The sequence below is a fragment of the Protomyctophum bolini genome (genome assembly GCF_963924005.1).
Source record: "Protomyctophum bolini genome assembly, chromosome: 16".
Taxonomy (NCBI): Eukaryota; Metazoa; Chordata; class Actinopteri; order Myctophiformes; family Myctophidae; genus Protomyctophum; species Protomyctophum bolini.
In genome coordinates, this window is record NC_137877.1 from 20,956,479 (window position 1) to 20,978,044 (window position 21,566).

Here is a 21,566-nt window from a genome sequence, read left to right on the forward strand (position 1 = left end):
CCCTTCTTGACAAGGGGGTTCACAGCCAGCTCTGGCTGCAGAGAAAACAAAGGCCTCTAATCCCAATCCGTTTACCGCAGATGTCACCCCTCGTGCCTGTTGGGATTTCCATACAATTACACAGAAATTGTGGCCATTCCAGCCAAAATATCTGCCTGCAACCCTTTGCTCATTTTCGTTTTGTGTGCCACATCCAGTAGATTCTGATGAACAAAATGGCGTCCAATTGCCATGTAATACAATATTTGATGGAAGGCAATATTTTCAATGCTGTCGTATTGTGTTGTGCTAGGACCCAGCAAAACAAAAAGAAACATTCATCCCTATGTATACAAGCTCATATTCAGGTGTTTTCATTGGCCAGAATGAACGTGACATGAACAGTTGGGGGGAAAAGCACAATTACAGTCTTTGCTTGGCATTTTGTTGCTGTGCTGTATGAAACGACAGCTGGTTCATGTAAACATGTACATACTCTATTGTGCGGGAGCTCTGTCTACATCGCAGATTACCATTAATGAACCGTGCACTCTATTGTGTGTGCGTGTACTGCTTATGAATCAAAAATCAAGAAGGGTTTATTTGTCACTCATTCATAAGGTGTAAGCAGCAAAATGTTTGTGTGGCATGTTCTGCCGGACACAATATGCAATTAGAGTGCCTACTTGCGCGTTGCACACAAGTAGGACTCGAACACAATACTTATGAGCTCTGCTTGCGCAAGTAATAAGAAAATAGAAATATTACTAAATTGCAATGAAATAAAAAAATACAGTTATGCTGGTATTGTCGAAGTACTACGACAGCTACGAAAGCGTTCCGTCAGGCTGTCTCACAGCCTATGGGAAGGAAAAACCTCTCACTCCAGGAGCCGTACGAGAAGCCATGGTCAAAGCTCCCAGGAGGAAGTCATCACCACCCCGGAAAACATGTGCATCGCGCTTCTGCGACCACGGCCAGGCAAGGTCTACCTAACCGCAGTATCAAAGGCAAGCACACAAGCATTCTGAACAGCTTCCACCCAGTTACCATCAGACCGTTGAACAAGAGCTGAATGCCGCCTGTCACCAGTCATTTGGCCTACAGTACCACAAGGGAACACTTTCCTTTCACATTCCTATTCGTGTGGATTGTTCCTCTATGGGACATGGGAAATCGACAAAAAAAGGATTTCTCATAGAGTCTATGAGAAATACTTTTTTGTGGATCTCCCATGTGCATTGTAATGCCTGTGAAGTTTTTTACTTATGCCAGACCAAGTCCAAAGTCTGGCGGCCTGGGGAACAATTGTGGCACGAGGGTATATTTTATATGGCCTCTCTTTTATATTATGTCCTTCCTAAAATGTATTATTTATGGCCCGCCAGTACAGAGTACAGTATAATTTAGTATTTCTTTTTTGTATTTTTTTTGTGTGTTTTGAAATAAACCTGTAAGGCTTTATACAGACTATTTTCATTTTTGTGGAGATTTTCTTACACTGCCATTTGAATAAAGGACAATTAAAATGCAGTGCATGCATGTGAAAAAAGGCTGAAAAAAGGGTTGAATTGTTTTGTTTTGTCCACAACACGGTTACATTTGTCTATGTAAACAGAAGGCTATTGCTTTGTAGTTAAAGTTGTAATTTTATGCATTTGTGGGTATGTGACTTTGTTATGATACAAAGGTACATAATGACACAAGATGTAGTATGGTATTTTCACATTTTCAATGGCCCACTTTGAAAAAAAAAAAATTCACACCCCTGCTTAACGTGACTTCCTTCGTATTACTTGTGCAAGCAGAGCGTGCAAGTACTGCGATCGGCTGGGTATGTATGTATGTCGTGTACTCCACCGGCCAATAAGGGACCACTGTTCTTGATGACGTATAACTAAAGCACGTTTAAAGGTTGGTATAAGGTCAATAGGGGGTATGTATGTATGTATGTGTGTGTGCGTGCGTGCGTGCGTGCGTGCGTGCATGCGTGCGTGCGTGTATGTACTGTACTGTACTGTACTGTACTGTACTGTACTGTTATGTACTGTTATGTATGTATGTATAAGGGACCACCATTCTTGGTGATGTAACTAAGGTACGTTTCAAGAATGGTATAAGGTCAATAACGGGTCTAAAGGACTTAGAATAGCAGAGAGCTCTAGGAATCAGAGCAGCAGTCGTACCCAGACAGACAGCAGAGAGCTCTATGACTCAGAGCAGCAGTCGTACTCAGACAGACAGCAGAGAGCTCTAGGACTCAGAGCAGCAGTCGTACCAGCAATAGTGAGCGCACTTCATGGCGCACTCTGCTTGCGCACAAGTAGGCCATGTGGCCTAGTGCATTTCTAGTTTTTGACCTGCTGTTGGGCTCTCGTTGCTCTCTCTCTCAAGTCAAGTACATTTTAAAACAGCCAAGGTTGACCAAAGTGCTGGACAGCATAAAAACAAAACATATACAGTAGAGAAAATGCACAAGAAGATACAGTAGAAACATTTTTCACAAAAACAGAAATACAGAACAAACGGAGAGCAGTGAGCACAGCAACACATGATTAAAAAAAAAGGAGTGGGGGGCGGCATATGGTATTTAACTGGCCAGGGAGAACATGTGTGTTTTTAAATGAGATTTAGAAATGTCCATAGAGGGTGTAGCTTTCACAGCTAGTGGCAGGGCGTTCCAAAGTCTGGGTGCAGTGACCCAGAACACCCAGTTGCCTTTTGATTTCAGGTGAGTGGGAGGGATCTTCATTCTTGAGGACCATCTGCTCTCTCTCTCTCTCTCTCTCTCTCTCTCTCTCTCTCTCTCTCTCTCTCACACACCCTCTTTTTCTTTCTTTCCTTGAAAACTAATCTCACCCACTGATTCACACCTGCAATCCTGTGATCAATACAACTGATTCTGATGTTGTACAGTACCTGGATGAGATGACTGCCAGTCATCCTGGTGATGGGGAGGGAGATGATGGTTTATTGGTCCTCCTAGAGTAGGCAGCAGGAGAGTGCAGGGCTAAGAGGAGGCCTCCCAGGATGTTATGTCTGACAGGGACAGTAAATCAACGGCGCGGGGCATTCCTCATGTAGCATCATGCGGCAGCTTAATCCACTGTGAATCAATGTGGCAAGGGGTCTCTGGGAAAGTGTGTCACATCTCCACCATCTCTCAGAGCTGATAACCCCCCCGGCACCGACTCAGTCAAGCACCCCACCCACTGACGTCGCCCGCTGGGCCTGGCACGGCAGTAAGCAAGGCTGTAGGCTGTGAGAGGGAGAGGGAGAGGGAGAGGGAGAGGGAGAGAGAGAGAGAGAGAGAGAGAGAGAGAGGGGGCGAGCAACGGTTAATAATAATGACATTAAAAAAAACACATTGACAAAAACATTTTATACCACACCAGAGTAAGAATCCCACACTTCCACAGCTCAATGACATTATCTGTGTGGGAGGTTCATATTTCTTTTGTTGAATATATTGCGCTGAAAAGGTAGGAATACGAGACAAAGTGGAATGAATGACAGAGTTTAGATGCAGGGAAGCTTCACGAGGATGCATAGCCCCACAGGCAGCGCACTTTCATTTAATATATCAGCATACATTGGTCCAGAGATATGACTTCACTGTGATTTATAGTCCGCTTGGTGTCTCCTCTCTCATTTCTTCAGCAATTCACCATCGCTGAAAAAGATATCCGGCAAACTAAAAAGATTACACTTCATTTGTCGCAGAGAGAAGAGAGGGGCATTGCGTTGGTAGCTGGGGGTCGTTGATAAACATTTCACATTATTAAGAAAAAGAAAACTTGCAAAAGGACTATGGCGGCGATTTGTCACCGCCTCCCCTGTCCCGCTCTGACAGTGACATCAAAAACAAGAGCACCGTCAACGTTGCCTGTACACAGCTCCCCCCACTTCTGCTCGCCAACGACATTCAATGATTACCTGTCAACGTTGCAGCCAAGCCTCTTCTGAGGGAGCTCATCCCAGAGAATCCCTGATTCTATTAACACCACCTGCCCTTAAAGCACCCCCACACACCACACACCCACTCAGCTCTGAGCTCCACCATTCTATTGACTTTCCCAGCCATGGGCCCGTCAACCCCAGACCCCTTTGACCCATGCCTTATTTCTCAACGCTTTTAAGTGCTTTGCCTGCCCCTTCCATTGTGGCCTCAAGTGGGCTTGTCTTTGCGCTCCCCTCCACCCCACCCTACCCCACCCCAGCGGCCGGTCAAATGAGCTAAATGAAAGCCAACAATTACGGATGGAAAGAGGAGGTTCCTGGTGAATACAAGCCAGATCGATTTCCGACAAGCAGGCGTCAGGTGAGGAGAAATAATTGATTGAAATGTTTTATTTAATCCATACTTTCGACTTTTCCTGATGTTAGCCAGTGAGATGATTTATCTTAGCGTTGTGTTTTTCTACACTTGTATCTGTACACCCTGGACTCATTTGGATAGATTTTCTATCCAAGACTAAAGAAACTAGTGTGGTTATCTCAATAACTCCACCAACACAGACTACTAACCAGAGGTCATTGTTTTGATTAACCACTTAAATTCTATTACCCCAGGGTACTCTGTACTTTCTCCCTCTACTCATAACGCATCTTAGTGTTATGAGCCTGCAGATCTGCTACTTTGATACTTATGATCATATACGTATGATAACCCGAGTTACTTTTTTTACTGTGTTTTTATGTGTCTTTAGACATAAAAATCACACCCGTATGAAGTGAGGGGCGCTCTTATCATCGTACATCATCATGACGTAACATGTCGATTTGCTCAGACACATATGACTGGATATGGACACATGCAGTATGGACTGTAATCTTTGTGTAGGACAAAAGTACAGATTTGCTCAGACACATTCATAAATTCTACATTCATTGTTAATGGGAATTTAATGTTTGTGTAAGACGACAATCTACACTAATAGCGGAATATAGGAGGTGGCGGGCTAGAGCCCCTCAAAAATAATTGAACTTTTTAAAGGGGGTTCCTGACCTGTCCACTCAGAAGGACACCATGCGTTCGCATTTTTAATTGAAAACCAATGAATAAAATGTTAAAAGGATAGAAAAATTATACAAATCCAATTATATAAAATAAAACATATTTGCAATGCTGTAAAACTACAATTGTCAATTTTTTAACATACCAATACTAGTTCACCCTGCCGCAACAGCATCACATCCCAGATACCAGGTTACAGCAATGACAATACTGTAGTAGGCCTATTATGTAATAGCAAGTGCTATTTCTTTCTCTGGACACATGCCATTTTAGCAAGAAATAATATGCCAGAATGATTGGATAGGCTACATCTCGTATGTTGAACTATGTTCCAACTGAAATTACTGCTTATAGCCTACTCTACTGCAAGTCTGCAACAGTTATTACAACTGCAATTATTTCAAATAGCACCATGGGGATTGTTTTTGTTTGTGTGGGATGGGGGATGGCTGGTTGAAGTAGTCTGACCTGGCCTGAGTCAAACTAAACTGTGGGTCCAATTAGTTTGACTCAGGTCAGGTGAGAGTACTTCGATCAACAATCTGCTATAATACAGTTTTTGGTCAAGTCTGACCCACACAGAGACTTGGTGTATTTATAGTTAGATGTTTGCCTATTATGACATGCCCAGAATAGAGATATTAAGGTTCATGTGGTTAAAATATATTAGGGCATGTATGGCAATTGGCAAATACAGATTTATTTTTTGTTTGTTTTTTTGTCTTAAAGATGAGTTTAATAGTAGAAAATGATACGGTATTGTTTTTTTGCTGCCTTTTGCTGGCAGCACTCATTTTGTGAGTGTATCTACTTTATTTTTTTAACAAGGTCATTTTGTAAGTGAACAAACAATGCAACAAATACCTCATAATACTGCAAACTCCAAACAAAAAGACAAAATGAAAAAGGTCAGATGAGGATGCTGGCAGAATCTGTGGCTCATGAGCCAGCTTTACTTGCATTATGCTGGGCATTGCCTCCCAAGGCAGACATTGCTATGAATCATAAAGCTTAGTTTTAATATTTGCCTTTCAGCAGACCCCAGGAACTCCGGCTTTTTCTGCCTTACTGATTATCACAATAATGGAATGGAATGGACCACATCGGAAATGTTTCAAGTAAATGAAAATGTGTGTGTGCGCGGCTGCGTGCATGCATGCGTGTGCGTGCAGTTATGCGAACAGGTATCTCTGCTCCGCCAAGAATCTCAGAAGGACACAACAAGTCCAAGCAGCAGCTCCCGGGGCCAAGGTTGTGAACTCAATCAGCTGCGTGTTTGTTGTCATGGCGGGGAACATGTTACAGTTGGCCCCTGTCTGTCTGGACCACTGTGCTGCCGGTGCAAAGATATGGCTAGTTAAGCAAGCAGACGAGGTCAGGCCCCTGATATAACATGCCACTGTTGGATGTACTGTATGGGAATGAAATTCAGCTTTCTCACTCCCAGACGCAAAATGAAAATAATTTACTGTACGCTCTTGAGATCAACATTCTAAATAACCTGTACCTGTCACTTTTGTCATTTGTTGTACACATTTTGTTAACCTCAAATATATATGTGGACGCCTTTGATTTTTTTATTTGAGACCGGAAAATTCAATGATCGAATTAGCCGCTGTGTGACCATATGGCTTCTGTAAAAGATTGTGGAATTGGAATGATTCATTACAAAGCAAATGTGATCAGACAGGGTAAATTTGAAAGCAGCAGAGATATGATTCGAATACAGACATGAGTGTTGAAAACCTCTGAAAGTCTCTATGCACATTCATTCCCAAAAAGTATCGTAGCATTTACCCACGTGGATAAAGTGCTATTGGCATTATTATCATGTTTGTTTTGTTGTCTTTCATAATTTTCTTGTAATTAACTCATTTCTAATTCACTCATCGTAGAAATAGAAATATTCAACAAAATAAAAATTGACTGGTCATGAATATGTATTGTATGGTTTCAAAGAGATAATAGATGACAACTAAATAAAAGCTAACGACTGAATGTTTGTTTTACCAAGTCCTACTATGCGATTTGTGAAACACTAGCACTGATTCCTCAACAATTCATATAAATTAATGTAAAATTATGAAGTTTTAGTATCATTATACCGGTTTTACAAACTGCCATCCAGGTGAAATCACAGATTGAGGCTTTAACCTTTGTTTTTACATGAAACATCTGAGACTATTCAGATTTTATGGTGAGAATGTTAAGAAGATGCTTCTTAACATAATAGTGTTAGTTTGAAAACTTAAAATGCTCTAATCTTAAAAAAAAAGAAAAAAAGAAAAGAAAAAGAAAACAGCCTATTTAGCTGATTCCATAGAAGACATGCTGACTTCTACGAAATCCAAATGACTGAAATCAGTCGTGGCGACTGAGAACTTTCACGAGAGATTCAGGCGCATCAATCATACAGAATAATTAATAACATCACTGAAGGGATGCTCAGTTGCTTGAATCACAATCAATTAAACTACAAAGAAGGGAAAGAAAACTGTTCATGACGGCAGCTTGTTCTCTTTGATAGCTTATTGGAATTAACATATAGCCTGATAGTGTATTGGCATTAACATATATAGGCTATTTATGAGGTTTCCGAGGAATGGAGATTGGAGGCAAACCAGGACAAAACCCACATGGTACACTTAGACAAAAATCACTACAGAGATGTTGGTTGTGATTAATTTTGGTTCAATAAGGTTGTCATATACTGTCTCTTGGATCGACATTGGATGAGCACATGACTTTAGTGTCCTATAGCTCAGTCAGTGTGCAGGGCACTGGGCTCTGTCATGAACAACGTTAAACATCGTGGTCATTTAGGATTCAATGTCCTGTGTCTGAATATGCTTCTGGTGTTTGGGGTCTCCGGAAATATACAAGTTGTAACTCTGTGCATGATCATAGGGCTATTCAGGTGTGGAACTACCAAGATTTCTTCTTTTTTTCCCCCCCACCCCTCTTCCCTCCCTCATCCCCCCTCCATGTGGCACCATCTCCAATGTCTCTGTATAGTCCTTTTTCTACATATGACATCAGGTCCACACTCAAACAGGGACAGACAAGGCAATATCACTTGACTTGGTTGTACATTTCAAACAAAGACAAAAATAAAAGAGTGGGCGGAAAAAGACAGACAAAAGAAACAAAAAAAAAACCTTACAGCTAACGCAGAGCCATCTAAGGCTCTGAGCTAACGAAACGGCCACTAGGGGGCCACCTGCGGCTTATAGTCCGGTGCGGCTTGTATATGTACATATTTGGGATTTTCCCTAAATTTGGCTGGTGCGGCTTATATTCAGGTGCGCCTTATAGTCCGGAAATTACGGTAATTGAGATCTTTAATTTACTTTAATGTGTTGTTCATAAAATTAGAAGTTTAATGTTTTTATAAAGAAAAATGGTGTAGTGATATATGGCATAAACCTAAGTTGTGAACTTAGGTTTAGATACTGTTTGTTTTGTGGAATTGGTGAAATTGTTTTTTTTATTGCCTGGCCTAAATATGATGATATAACAGAGGTATTTGTAAGTAAAAATGTCTTTGTGGTGATTTCCTTGACTTAGAATGATGATTATGAAAAACCTGGAAAGGAGCTTTTGTTGTGGCACATTTAAGCTTGGGAGTATCATTCTGAGCTGGAATGGAATGGAACATATTATTTGAATATAAACATGTTGTAACTAAATGTAAAATCGTGTCTTATAAACTTAGCATTATATCTCCTTCCTCAGGCATGATGATGATCTATTATTGTATCTATGTGTGCATATATTGTATATATTTTTCTTTTTGGTGAATTTAAAGGAGTAGTTTCCCCCCCAAAAAAATGTTTATTTTCGATCAATTACACACCCCATAAAGCATGCAGACGGAGTATCTGATTATCCCGGTCATCATTGGCTTAGGAATGCTTCAAAAACAAAATAATGTCCATGTGGTGTGTAATTGACAGAAAATAAGTAGTTTTTTGGAAGATTTACTCATTTTGACTTCCTGTGAACAACTCTTAAGGACCCCTGGGGGGGGAGGGTTCCCAGACCCCACTTTGAGAACAACTGATTCAGACAAGAATCCCCGTGCGTGGTACAGTGCCTCTGTGATAAGACCATTGTATCCACAAATCAAAATGTCTAAAGGCAGGATCTCTGCCCAAGGGCTTAATCAGGACCGTTGATCACTATCACAGCAAAACCGTACTATCAAGGGACACCGATCAGTCTGCTTATCAATGACAGCAGCATGGGATAAGAACTTGAACTTGAATTGTGATGACGCCTTAGAACGCAACATGTTAATGCTACACTCAGAGAGTTTATATCTAGCATCGAAAATGCAGTAGCCGCCCGCATATGGCAAAATACAATACACAATACACACATTCACATATCATTAAGCCTGAACAATTTCTTGTTCAAAGAAAATCAATATCCTGTGCAGTGTGGCATCTGTTGGTATAACATACACTGTATAGCTTCAGAAATGCAGTGTGCCATGCCAGCTGGATAATCCTCACTGAATGCAACAGAAAACAACTTCTGATCTAAGACAAACACATATGAGAAAAGATCAAATACAATAGCAAAGTAGAGGGAGATCGGAGACAAGAGTGCACAGTCAAATCCTCAGTGTCAATTGACCTTAAATAAAACGTAGATAGATTCCATAAATAAATGATATAAATAAACAATGTGTTTGTGTGTGTACTGTATGTGTGTATGTGTATGTGTGTGTGTGTGTGTGTGTGTGTGTGTGTGTGTGTGTGTGTGTGTGTGTGTGTGCATGCGTGCGTGCGTGAGTGAGTGAGTGTGTGTGTGTGTGTGTGTGTGTGTGTGTGTGTGTGAGAGAGAGGGGGAGAGAGAGAGGGGGGGGGTAGAAAGAGGGAAAGGGTGAAGAAACATGTAATGGCAGAATAGCAACTGGCTGCCTGTATACTCTCCCTACATTAAAGGCTTCATAATTATAACCCCACAGCAGGCTGAAGTTCCGGGCAGCTTGTCTCCACGTCCACTTGAGATGAGGGCATGGAGGAATAGAAATACACAGCCGACCATTTCTGCTTTTATTGTACATCTGCTGTTTGCGTCTGCCAAAGTACCTCAGTACGTTTGCTACTGTATATATGCCGTGTACATCTGCTGTGCAGTGTATGTCTGCTGTGTAAGGTAAATCTGCTGGTGTGTACATGTAGATATTGCCTGATTTGTACTTAGTTGTGCGCAAAAAAGGCGATCTACAAGCTCATGATGTTGCTTCTTTTTACAAGTAAAAATCAGGCTTATGCAGGTGGCTGGGTCAAGCCTTATATCTAATCAATCTAATCTAATCTTATCTAATTAATCCAACCCTGGGTTTATGCCTTCTGTGGGGCCAAAGGGTGGGTTTGATTAACCAGTATCGAGGGTAGGGGGGGGGGGGGGGGCAGTGTGTTCAGTGTCGGGCGACGGTTCTAGTTTCTGAAAGAGGCTGCTTCGAGGGACACCTGGACCCCCACCCCCCACCCCCCCGCATCCCAATGGCCATTCCTCTGGAGAACACCGCGTAATGGGGTAATGATGCGGTGGCCAGGCATGGGCCGAGGCGAGAGGCCTGGAAGAGATGTCCAGATAAGAGAGCTTGAACCCGTGAAGTCAATTACACACATCTAGGCGAGAGATGTGGACGAGAGGGGAACCATGGGTGAAATTAAAGGTGGTGGAGAGCGAGCTATGTGTCAAGAGGTGAATAAGGTGGTTACTTTTTGAACGCAGTGATCTGGTGGCTGCGTGACATCCGAGCGTTCCATCACGTCGATGGAATACCAGGAGGTCACCTTGCTTATCACGGAGAAAGCTGGGGTTTTCACGTGGCAGTGTCACATAATGTAACGTGTGCGTCAGTCACAAAGATCAATCCACCTGGTGGGTTCGTATCAACTTCAGCGCTGCAGAATGTCCTTCAGAGAACAACTGTGGATACATATATTATTTATTTATCCTAAATGGATGGCTATCATGTCCAACAGACCGGCCGCCTCTTTGGCAGGAGAAAATAAGTATTTGTTCTCGTACGACCGCGGATGTCGAACAAGATGCCCCGTCCTCCACTTCCACAGGAAATAGCTTAACAGGAAGCTGATTAATTCATAGACGGCATGCGTGTTCCAGGAGCTGTTCCGACGATTCAAACCTTTACAAGGTTGCGGAAGGTCAAGGTCACAACAACTCACGACTCACAGCAGGAGAAAGACCACTGTGCGCTGTCAAAGACGGAATACAACAAATCACGGCTTGATATTCAAGTCGGATTGGTAGAAGTCAAAAGATAAGGCCAGTGTTCATGGATAAATGCATTTCTTTTTTTTGGTAAATATTATCATCATGCTTCCCACCGTCATGGATTTAAATGTCAGAACATTGCATTCACCACGTTGGCTGACCTTTTCAAAAGCCATCAACACTGCACTGTGGCAGCGATAACCCTGACGAGCAGTGCCTTGTTACAGACTGGTAATGTGCTAGCTACATTATGTGCAACAACGCTTTGTAAATCTTCCCGAGTGCAAAGACAACATCTGCCTGCCATTAACAAGCCAAGAGTTACAAGGATGGAATTGCCACAGAGTATATACTGTAGATACAGTGGAAAACAGCATCTGTTGTGTACTCAGACATCACATGATGTTGAGAGACAGATAGCCATGTCTCATGAAAAGACGTGCTTGGCGTTCACGGGCATGGGTTTTCAAAATGGTTTAATTTCTTCCTGTACCAGAAACAAAAAAACAAAGCAATTCAAAGTTCACAGCACATGCCCAGAGGCATACACAAACGTATGGATTTTTCCTTCCATCAAGCAAGCAAGCGCAAACACGCACGCACACACACGCACACGCACACACACACACACACACACACACACACACACACACACACACACACACACACACACAGCCTTACACAACAAAACAACAACTCGAGTCTCCATCCTACGATGTTCAGAGATCTCCGTCTGTGTTTAGTTCCAATTTTGTTGGAGTATGAAGGGGAAACAAGTTTGTGTTTTGTGTCCTTTAAGGAGGCACCAGGCATTGAGGCCAGGAGATAAGGAGCTTGTGGACAATAGCAAAAAGGCTGCTGGTGAAACCAGATGCCGGGTCTTGTAAAGCGTCTGTGGATTATCAGAGTGCAGCCATGGGTAGAGAGGAGAGGCGAGCAGAGGCAGCTGGCCCTGAGCCCTGTTGACTGATCTCTGTCAGTGTTGCCAGATTTTGTGAGAGAAGCGACCAGATCTATGAAAACAAGCCCCATTGAAGCAACTTGTACGCCACATGAGCACTTTAAACCTATAAGCATATGCTGATCTACAAGCTCACAACACGTCACATCGCGACAAGTGAAATATTTTTAATATGTTATAACAATTTAACAACACAAATATGGTACTGGGGAGGGCTTCCCCAATTGTGTTGTTACATTGTTTAAAAAATATTCAAAATATTTCACTTGCTTGCAGGCAATATTTACACATAACTTTACAGAAAAAACAAGCCTAAAGTAGCTTATAATAAGCAAACATGGCAACACTGATCTCTGCGCTGGTGGGGGGGGGGGGGGGGTCATGGTCTCCAATGTGTGACTTCCACTATTGATCCAACCCGTTTGAATGAGTGGTTCTGGGATTAAAGCTTAACCTTACATTGATCCAATTCACCGCTAGGGTGAATACTGGGGACTAAGGACTCTTTTTTTTCCTGAGGGCCAAGAATGTCCCCCAAATAACTGGTCTCAGGACAGTTTCATCTTCTCGCTCCAGTGATCCCTTAATTCTGACATGGTTCCAATGTGACCATTTCAGACCAACAGGCTGCTGTGCGATGTGCTGCCGAATGCGACCTGTTTCCAAACATAATTAGTAGAAGGAGTTGGGGGGGGGGCTCGGGGTAGGACGCTTTTGGGTAACCTCGCGTCATCAGGCTTTTCACCTCGGAGGAAAGCCTGATCTGTGTTCCAAAATCGCCGTATGAACCGGTCTGGAGTGGTCTGGAGCGTCATGTTGTAGTCAGATTTGTAGTCATCAGGCAGGAAACCACAAGGCGGAATAAGAAAGCACCCATTCATAATACTGATTCCGCCTTGTGGTTTCCTATAGGTGACTACAAATCATTGACTACAACATGACGAAAGTTACCATCCGCTCCCAAACAGATCATGAACACGAAATGGAATGCTGCCCAGGCTAGCTTTTGGGTGGCTGGTGTTTAAAAAACGAAATTTCTTTACTTGACTAAAAGTAGCAATACCACAATGTAGAAAGTAAATGTAAATCGATTTTTAGAAAATAGCTTCCTCGTGATGCGTTATGTAGATCGGCTCTTTCCGAATAGACAAAGGTGTATAAATAAGTTTCTATACATGCTCTAAATCTACAAACAATTGGGATGGTTGTATTTTTGTCTCCCTGCTCTTCTATTGAGACATTAGCTAATGTGTCTAGGTGAGACATGACCTTTGACACCATCGTGTTTCTGGTTTGACACAAATTTTGACCTGAAGATTCTCCCCTGAACGAGCAGGCAGGATCTATTAGCTCAAATGTAAAAATGTCAGCACCTGTGCAGAGACCCGGGATCATATAGGGTAGAAGAGGAACGTTACAATATGTTAAGTAAAAGTACCTCAACAAGCTATATACAATAACCAATAAATAACCAATCTACAAGCTCACAACGCATTCCATCATGCTGTGTTGTGAGCCGGTAAATTGTAGATATTTTTGTGCTACAGATGACGTCATACAGATTCTTATGATTCTGCAAACATAATCGTGATTATCTTCAAATAACTATGATGAGGGAATGATAATGTATAATTGTGACAGGCCTAGTCACTCATCACTTGGGGAGTTTGTGTAAAGTGCAGCAGGAGAGGCACAAAGGACGTCCTTCAGACAGATTAGCAAAGCGGTTTGGAAGCTACAGTATAGCCTACCCAGGTCCAGCGGCAGCAATGATCATGTGAGAAATTGACAGGCCCTGCACTTCAGCACTTAGCATGAGTCAAGCCTTAGCGTAGGCTGATGGACTCGGAAAATATTGCTACCGTCTTGCGATGCATGATTTTTTTATGCACTCCTTACACTGTGAATACCGCTGCCAGCAGATTGAATAACTCACATCAGCGGAAATAAAGATCAACCTGACTTGATGGAGTTTTCGATTTGGCAAAAGATACACCCGTTTCCTGCAGAGAGGGCATAACCTGCTTCTTTTGTCTCTAAACAAAAAAAACCTGCCCATAATTGTATTTTTCAGTCTTGGTTGCTGCAGGGACAGAGTGAATAAATGCCACAAAAGAAAGGTTCCCTTTAGTCTAACAGGTTAATCTACAATCTGCCAAGATGAGGATGGAAGATTGACAGAAATAAAAGATACTGCAGAGAAACAAATCTTCCAATGTACCAAACAATGCAATGATTGGCCACTGTTCTGTAGCGCATACAAAAAGGTATTCACTGAGGATTTCACACACATTTTAATACAGTGCTGCAAGAGCACTGAATTCAATATATTGTTTAAGCATTTGCAGGGCTTTATCACTTTATAGAGGCAATTATTTCTGGATTCTCCAAAAGGTTACAGTAGGTCAGACTTTAGAGTGAGTGAATGTTGCATTGCATATATAATCTCGTCTAGTACAGGTGCCTCCCTGGGTCCATTTTGTCCCCATTTGGTTATTTGTCATCCAACTCTAATTCACTCTTTTATTGAAAACTGAGATCCTCTAGTCTTAGACTAGAGGATCTCAACATTGATGACGGCCCTTTCACAACAGGGGAGTTTGCCAAGGTCAAAGCCTCCCTGAGGCACGGGAAAAGTGCTGGACCTGATGGCATTCCACCTGAGGTAATCAAGAACTGCAATCTTGATGAAGTCATCTTGGAGATCTGCAACCAGGCTCTAATGGGAAACATCATGCCAGAAATATGGTCTCTCTCTCACATCATCCCAGTACCAAAATATGGATATATCTCAAAACCTGACAATTACCGTGGTATCAGCCTGACCTGTATCATAGCAAAAATGTACAACCGCATGATACTGAACAGGATAAGGAGTGCAATCGACCCCCACCTCAGGGAAAAACAAAACGGATTCCGAGAGGGGAGAACCACCTTAGCCCAAATCCTTGCGTTAAGGACGATCATTGAAGAGGTAAAGAGGAACAACCTAGCAGCAGTGCTATATATACTTGAGAATACTCAAGGCCTACAATGTTCCTCCGAACCTGCTCCGAGCCATTGATATCATGTACACGGGAACGAGAGCCTGAGTGACAACGCTGGATGGTAACAGAGAGGAATTCAACATCCAAACCGGAGTGCTGCAGGGAGACACCCTAGCCCCCTTCCTTTTTATAATAGTATTGGACTAGGCTCTGAGACAAGCTATTAAAGGAAGGGAGCCGGAGCTCGGCTTCACTATCGTACCCAGAAGGTCTACTGCTAAATGCAAAGAAGACTGAGGTCATAACCTATAACATCCCCCAAGAACATCTGCCCCTAACAACAATAGAGGGTACTGGCCTAAAGGAGGTCAGTGGAGAGCTCTTAACGGTATGACCAGTGTGTGGAAATCCAACCTCCCCCAACACATCAAGATCAGTTTCTTCTCTGCTGGAGTCCATGTGGAGTCCATCCTCCTCTATGGCTGTGAATGCTGGACACTAACACAAGCTCTACAGAAATCCCTGGACGGGTGCTACACCAGAATGTTATGTGTGGTACTTAACATCAACAGGGACGAGCACATCACCAACAAGTGTTCAGGGCATCATCAAGTGTAACAGAGAAGATAGCAGTAAGGAGGATGAGACTAGCTGGCCACCGCTACCGACACCAAGAACTCCCGGACAAAAACCTTGTACTGTGGGAGCCAACACACGGGCATCGATCGAGAGGACGTCCCACACCTACTGTACATACGTGGACGTACTAAAGAAAGATGCTGGTGCAGAAAGCACAAATGAGCTGGCCAGATGTATGGAGACTGGAGACGCCGATAGAGACGTAGAGAGAGAGCAACCATTGTGTAATCTATCGGTGAAGCATACTGTACTACTGTATGGTGTAAACATAATGTTTGAAGTTCTTGAAGACTATTTTGCCTGCTGAGTGCTGAGTGCACAATGTAGCTACTGATGCAACACAGGGGCTGTTTCAGCAATATGCTAACACGTGTTTTCTCAGTTTGTCATGAGAATTTGCCCTCCTCACCACCATGCTATTTGCTATACCAGTGGTTTCAAACATTTTCGTAGGCACACTTTTGAAAATCTCAAAAGTATTTGCCCACCCATCAGTGCCCATACCCGAGGCGGGGTTGGCGAAAGGGCCTTTCTGTGTGGAGTTTGCATGTTCTCCCCGTGTCCCCTAGGGGAAAAACAGTAATCCTGGTCTCTAAACTGCCTCCCCCTGTCCAGCCGTGGCGCCTGATGGAGGGGAAAGGAACTGGTTGGAATAACGTGTTCCTTCCACGTGATACGTCCAACCATGGAAACAAGGAGCAACTTGGACACTCATGCATGAGTTCAAGTCCGTTGCTCTCCCCAGGTTGGCGGAGGCTGTGTTTATCGTGGGATAAAACATTTATAAAAAAACAAAATGAATTATGTGGATCTCGAGATCCGCAGTTTCTGTTCTCTCAATGTATCTGATCAGTCCAGATAAGACAAATGTGTATTTGTGTTTGTGTATTTAAGATTGCCACACTGTGAGATATGAATAAAAATAGTTAAAGTGAAATGACAATTTTTTTCTATTTTAACTTTTCTGAACTGAACGCTGAAGGCTTCCGTGGGCCTTTATGAGTTTTTCCCTTTTAGACAGATGCTTTTTCCCTTTCTTAACTAAATGGTATCACACGGCAAGCCGAGATGACATTTATATAGTAAAAAAATGCCAATGCCTCAAACCGCCTTATCTCTAAGCTTCTGTTTTCCTTACCAGCAGCCAGCAATCACAAAGGAGTCTATCTAAATCAAATTCCAGTTAGCGAGAGAAAAACAACTTACTCAGGGGCACTGCGCTCGCTGGTGTCTTCAGATTTATAACCGTGACCTCTGCACAGCTCCATACCAACATTTTGAATGAAAGGGGAGCTGCATTCAATCAAATTGTGCGACTTGTGAACGGTATTGATTTCAAACCAGTCTTTTTTTCTCTGCTTTTAAAGACAGATAATTCTCACCGTGATGTGCATCTCACCAGTCGTTCATAATGCATGGCAAGAGTCTGTGTGGAGTGACGAGCGCAGTCAGTGTGGGCAAGTACTCGAACCCATGCATGTACAGTTTAAAGGTAGTGTAGACAAGTTTCCAGCCAAAATTTTAAATATATATGAATGTATGTTGTTGCCCTTTTTTCCCTCTATCTTTCCCTTTATTATGATGCTGAGGTGTTCTCCTGCAGCAGCACACTCTCCCTTTGGCCCCCTCTGGCTGAATGCACTGTTTATATCCACTACAGTTTACTACTCGGGACGTCGGAGGGGATTTAAACTTTAAGCCAATTGCAGCGCGAGGCTGTGACTGTGTGTTCAACCCAGCCGTATTATAATGAAAACGCAATGCGATTTCATTGCAAGTATAATATTATCCCCAAATCTTAGTTTCACCATTGTTCATGTGAAATAGTATGTTTATGATTTAATATGTAAGCCTATTGAAATTATGAGAATCGCTATGTATAGCACATGGATGGTTGGTCCGGCCGGCTTGAAGCATACATTCAACCCGTGCTCGCCAACGTTGACAAGCCGTCGCAGATCATCATAGCGATTTTTCTTCATTGCAATGAATAACCGTGGACAAAGTAGTTCACATGAACGATGCTATAGTGGTTGGGGAATTTGAGTGGAAATATGTTTTATATGCACTTTTACAAATAAAAGATAATTGAATTGAGAGCCAGTGAGTCTCCTCCACTACTTCCTATTTCCTCATTTGCGGGACTCGTCGTGTCAGTCTTGTGATATTGTGATTACGCTACAGTTACCCTTAAAAAAACATATCAACTCAATGTCATTGTTGTAACTATGATATCGATAGAAATTCATATTTTTTTAATGTCATATTTAGCCATACGAGCGCAATATCCATAGCGTCCCTCCCAGCAGCAACAACAACCCCATAGCCTGAAGTGACCTGGCTCAGCCAATAGAATGACGGGGGGAGGGGGGTGGAGCTAGATTTTAATTTGTTTGGAAACACTCAATCCCTTCTGTGTACAAACATTGGAAACTTGTCTACACTACCTTTAAGCATTAACTCAGAAATCCACCAGGACACCCTGCTAACAGTGCTCTTTAAGATTGTAATAAAATAAGCGATTCTCAAATATTTTCAAACATTTTAAAGACGGGGTGCAATGGCTTTTTGGGGCATTTTATTTTAAGTTTTACTCTGAAACTGGAGGCTGTGCTTTTGCCTTCTCTGTCCGTGCCCCAAAGCATCCAAAACAAGAAAACATGGTGGTGTTTTATCATGAGCATTAGTGAGGACTAATTATATGAAGAGATGTTGAAAAGTGGTGAAGTGGTCCTTTAAGTGATGAATCAGATTAGTCAATGAGGTCAATTATAGACAAATTAGGATTTTTCCACACTTGATTTGATTCCATCTATAGAATGATTCCATCTATAGAATGATCACTTACAAAATATCAACAGTAGCTTCTCTGTAGCTATCCCCCAACACACATGCACACACAAATAACAAAACAAAATGTCAATCTAGTCATGGTAGGACTAGAAGTGTGTGCACAGCAGTATCTCATAGCAACTCTCCACACAGTGCCTGCATGTACCACCCTGTACTTTTTCACAATCACCAAGCTGCCTCTCTGATCCCACACCGATGATGCATGTCATCTTTCTGACTCCTCCGGCACCAGTGGTGCTTGGAGGATAATTCAAGGTGCTACGAGGTGCCAGCATCAGGATGAATGGTTGAACAAAGTCTGGGGCTGAAAGCCCTCAGTTCTGAGAAATACAGCATGAGCAGGATATGCCAAGAAAATGAAAAGTTAAAAACATATTTTCCAGCTGATTAACGGTTGTCTATGTTATGATTAGAATCCAACAGGGATGTCATGTTAAGCTGTATGAATTATATACAAATTACAGTAGTCACACATAGCCCAATGGTTTTCAACGTACACAAGTCCAGTGACCATACACTATTGGTTCAAGTGGACCCTTAAGTCTGTAACTCGAGTGTACAAATGTGTACTTTACAGTGTAGATTTCCTTCGCAATCTTCAACACGCCAGCACTAACTCAACTAAGATGACGCACCTCCGTCATATACTTTTTTATTTTTTGCTGAGTCGTTTTAAATGTAAAATGTAATAAATACAACCAGGCCAGTACTGTTCAAGATCTTACTGTAAGACGATTTTTACATGTAAGAATACTGTGACTGCAAAGCAAAGTTGAATTTCCCAAGAGGCATACCACAAACCGCAACACCCACAAACGTCACATCCGTTTTTTGCCCGGGGTAAACAAAATGGTCTTCCCCATAGAGTTATAATAGCGTACGATCCTTTGGATCACTTTCAGAGTGATTTGTTGGATGATAGAAATATTGACAGCCAAGAAAAATCCATCAGAAGGATATCTGGAACACTCTCCCTCGGAAAGTTGACTTATTATTACGTATACGAGACGATTTAGCCATGGTTCACATGGCGCTCGTCTGTCATGGCGGAACTTCAACCTGTTTTATGCACTTTTCCCATTTAGAAGGTTAACGTCTACATACATGCTCAGATTTCAAATATAAAGTGCTCGCCCCAGAGCCACGGATATTACAATCCTCCTCGGGTGGGTAAAAGTACCCGTGTCTTCCGCATTGTTCACTAAAAATCGTTTTAATCCGATCTGTGGCCATTTTATCAGAGTTATAATGCACCAACCGATAGGGGCGCATAGTTGAAAGCGCATGGCCAGAAACTGATTAAACATTGCTTTTTATTGAACAATACGGAAGATACTGGTACTTATTCTCGCCCTAGCAGAAATGTAACATCCATGGCCCTGGGGTGAGCACTTTATATTTGTAATCAGAACATTTGTGTAGGCGTAAGCCGCCGTAAGGACTGTAAATGGAGAATGTGCGTAAAACACTTCAGTCCAGGCCAGGGGTACCATGAGCTCACATCGCGTTGCGAGTTTGTTGATTTCTTTGTTTATGCTGGGGACCTGGGGTTCAAGTGGTTTATAGTCAGAGTATCCTTATCTCTTTATACTTTATTGCAGCATCAAGTTGCACAAGCATAGCCACCACTGAAATCGGACATCAATCTCCCTCTCCCTCCATGTTACAAAACATTGTGTTACCGCGGCGCAGTGTTTACTCGCCTGCAGACACTCTATAGATATGATCAATTAAACTTAACATAATATCAAAAACCAACAACCATAAAGTCATCAATAATGTTTATAGAACACATTGTAGTGAATTCTATAGAGACAGTTGGAACTTGGCACAGAGCCATCGTTGTGCGGTCGAAACGAATGGTGTCGGTAGCCTACTTGGAATTCACTAAAACATGTTCTAATTAATGGCTTTTTAAAATGTATATATTATGATAAGTTTCAGTGATCATATCTATAGAAAAGTGTCTCTTACCATGCAAATATATCAGTCCATTGTGTTGTGCGGGATCATGTCCATGAGGTCAAGGAAAACATTCCAATCGGCCTCTAGCTTGTTTCATTTCTAAAGTAGCGTTCCTTGTCGAGTGGCAACAAGGATCTGTGCCTGTGATCTGGCAAGCCATGACGCCTACTTTTAAATTAGTAGTATTTAAAGCATCTGCGTTTGAAAACCCAACACTCCACTGTTTATTCTGGTTGGGAGAACCGACACCAAAGACGGTGTCGGTGTATTTGTATTATAGTGCTTTATTTGAGAAAGTAAGGCACATATCTTGGAGTCCAAGGAGTATTTTTGGTTAGAACTGTCACATAAATCCAAGTGTCAAATGTGTGAAAAAGTTAACATAACTCTGACAATAACTCTGACAAATAATTGTAACAGCTCAGTTGATGGACAAGCCAAGGTTTTAAGATCACAAAGAACTCATATCCATGCAACACAATGCTTGTGATGCCTTTGGTGCGAACAAATAAGGCAGATATCCAACCTGTCAAATAGGCTGTATCTCCCTAAATGTCTGTTGGGATGACTGACATATCCTGTGTGCAGAAATAGAGCACCAAAGTGTGACACCACTGACTAGAGGGCGCGATCCCCCTGGGTCACATAGTTATTGTACTGCAAATCCCATGTCTCATATAATCTCATATAAGAACTGTGTTCCAAAAATAAACAAATTCAGTGGCTTCCTTGAAAATAAAATAAAACACAGTATGCTTAGGTTTACGGTTAATTGAACTAATCAATTTGACGAATTATAGAACATACTCACTAATCGATTTTACCGGAGTCCCCCCATTCAGGAGTCGTGGATTCTTGAGCCGCAATAGTTCTGCAGGCTCCACCGCTGGGCAACGGTAGCACTGCA

At 42.3% G+C, this 21,566-nt stretch overlaps 1 protein-coding gene across 1 annotated transcript in view; it reads right to left on the minus strand.

The window, feature by feature from the left end:
• The window catches only part of thsd7ba (thrombospondin, type I, domain containing 7Ba), a 235,165-nt gene that overhangs the window by 177,771 nt on the left and 35,828 nt on the right, over positions 1-21,566 (minus strand). Inside the window, exon 2 of the mRNA XM_080786436.1 lies at positions 2,899-3,238. The gene's annotated coding sequence lies outside the window, so the exon portion shown is untranslated. The remainder of the gene's footprint in view (positions 1-2,898; positions 3,239-21,566) is intronic.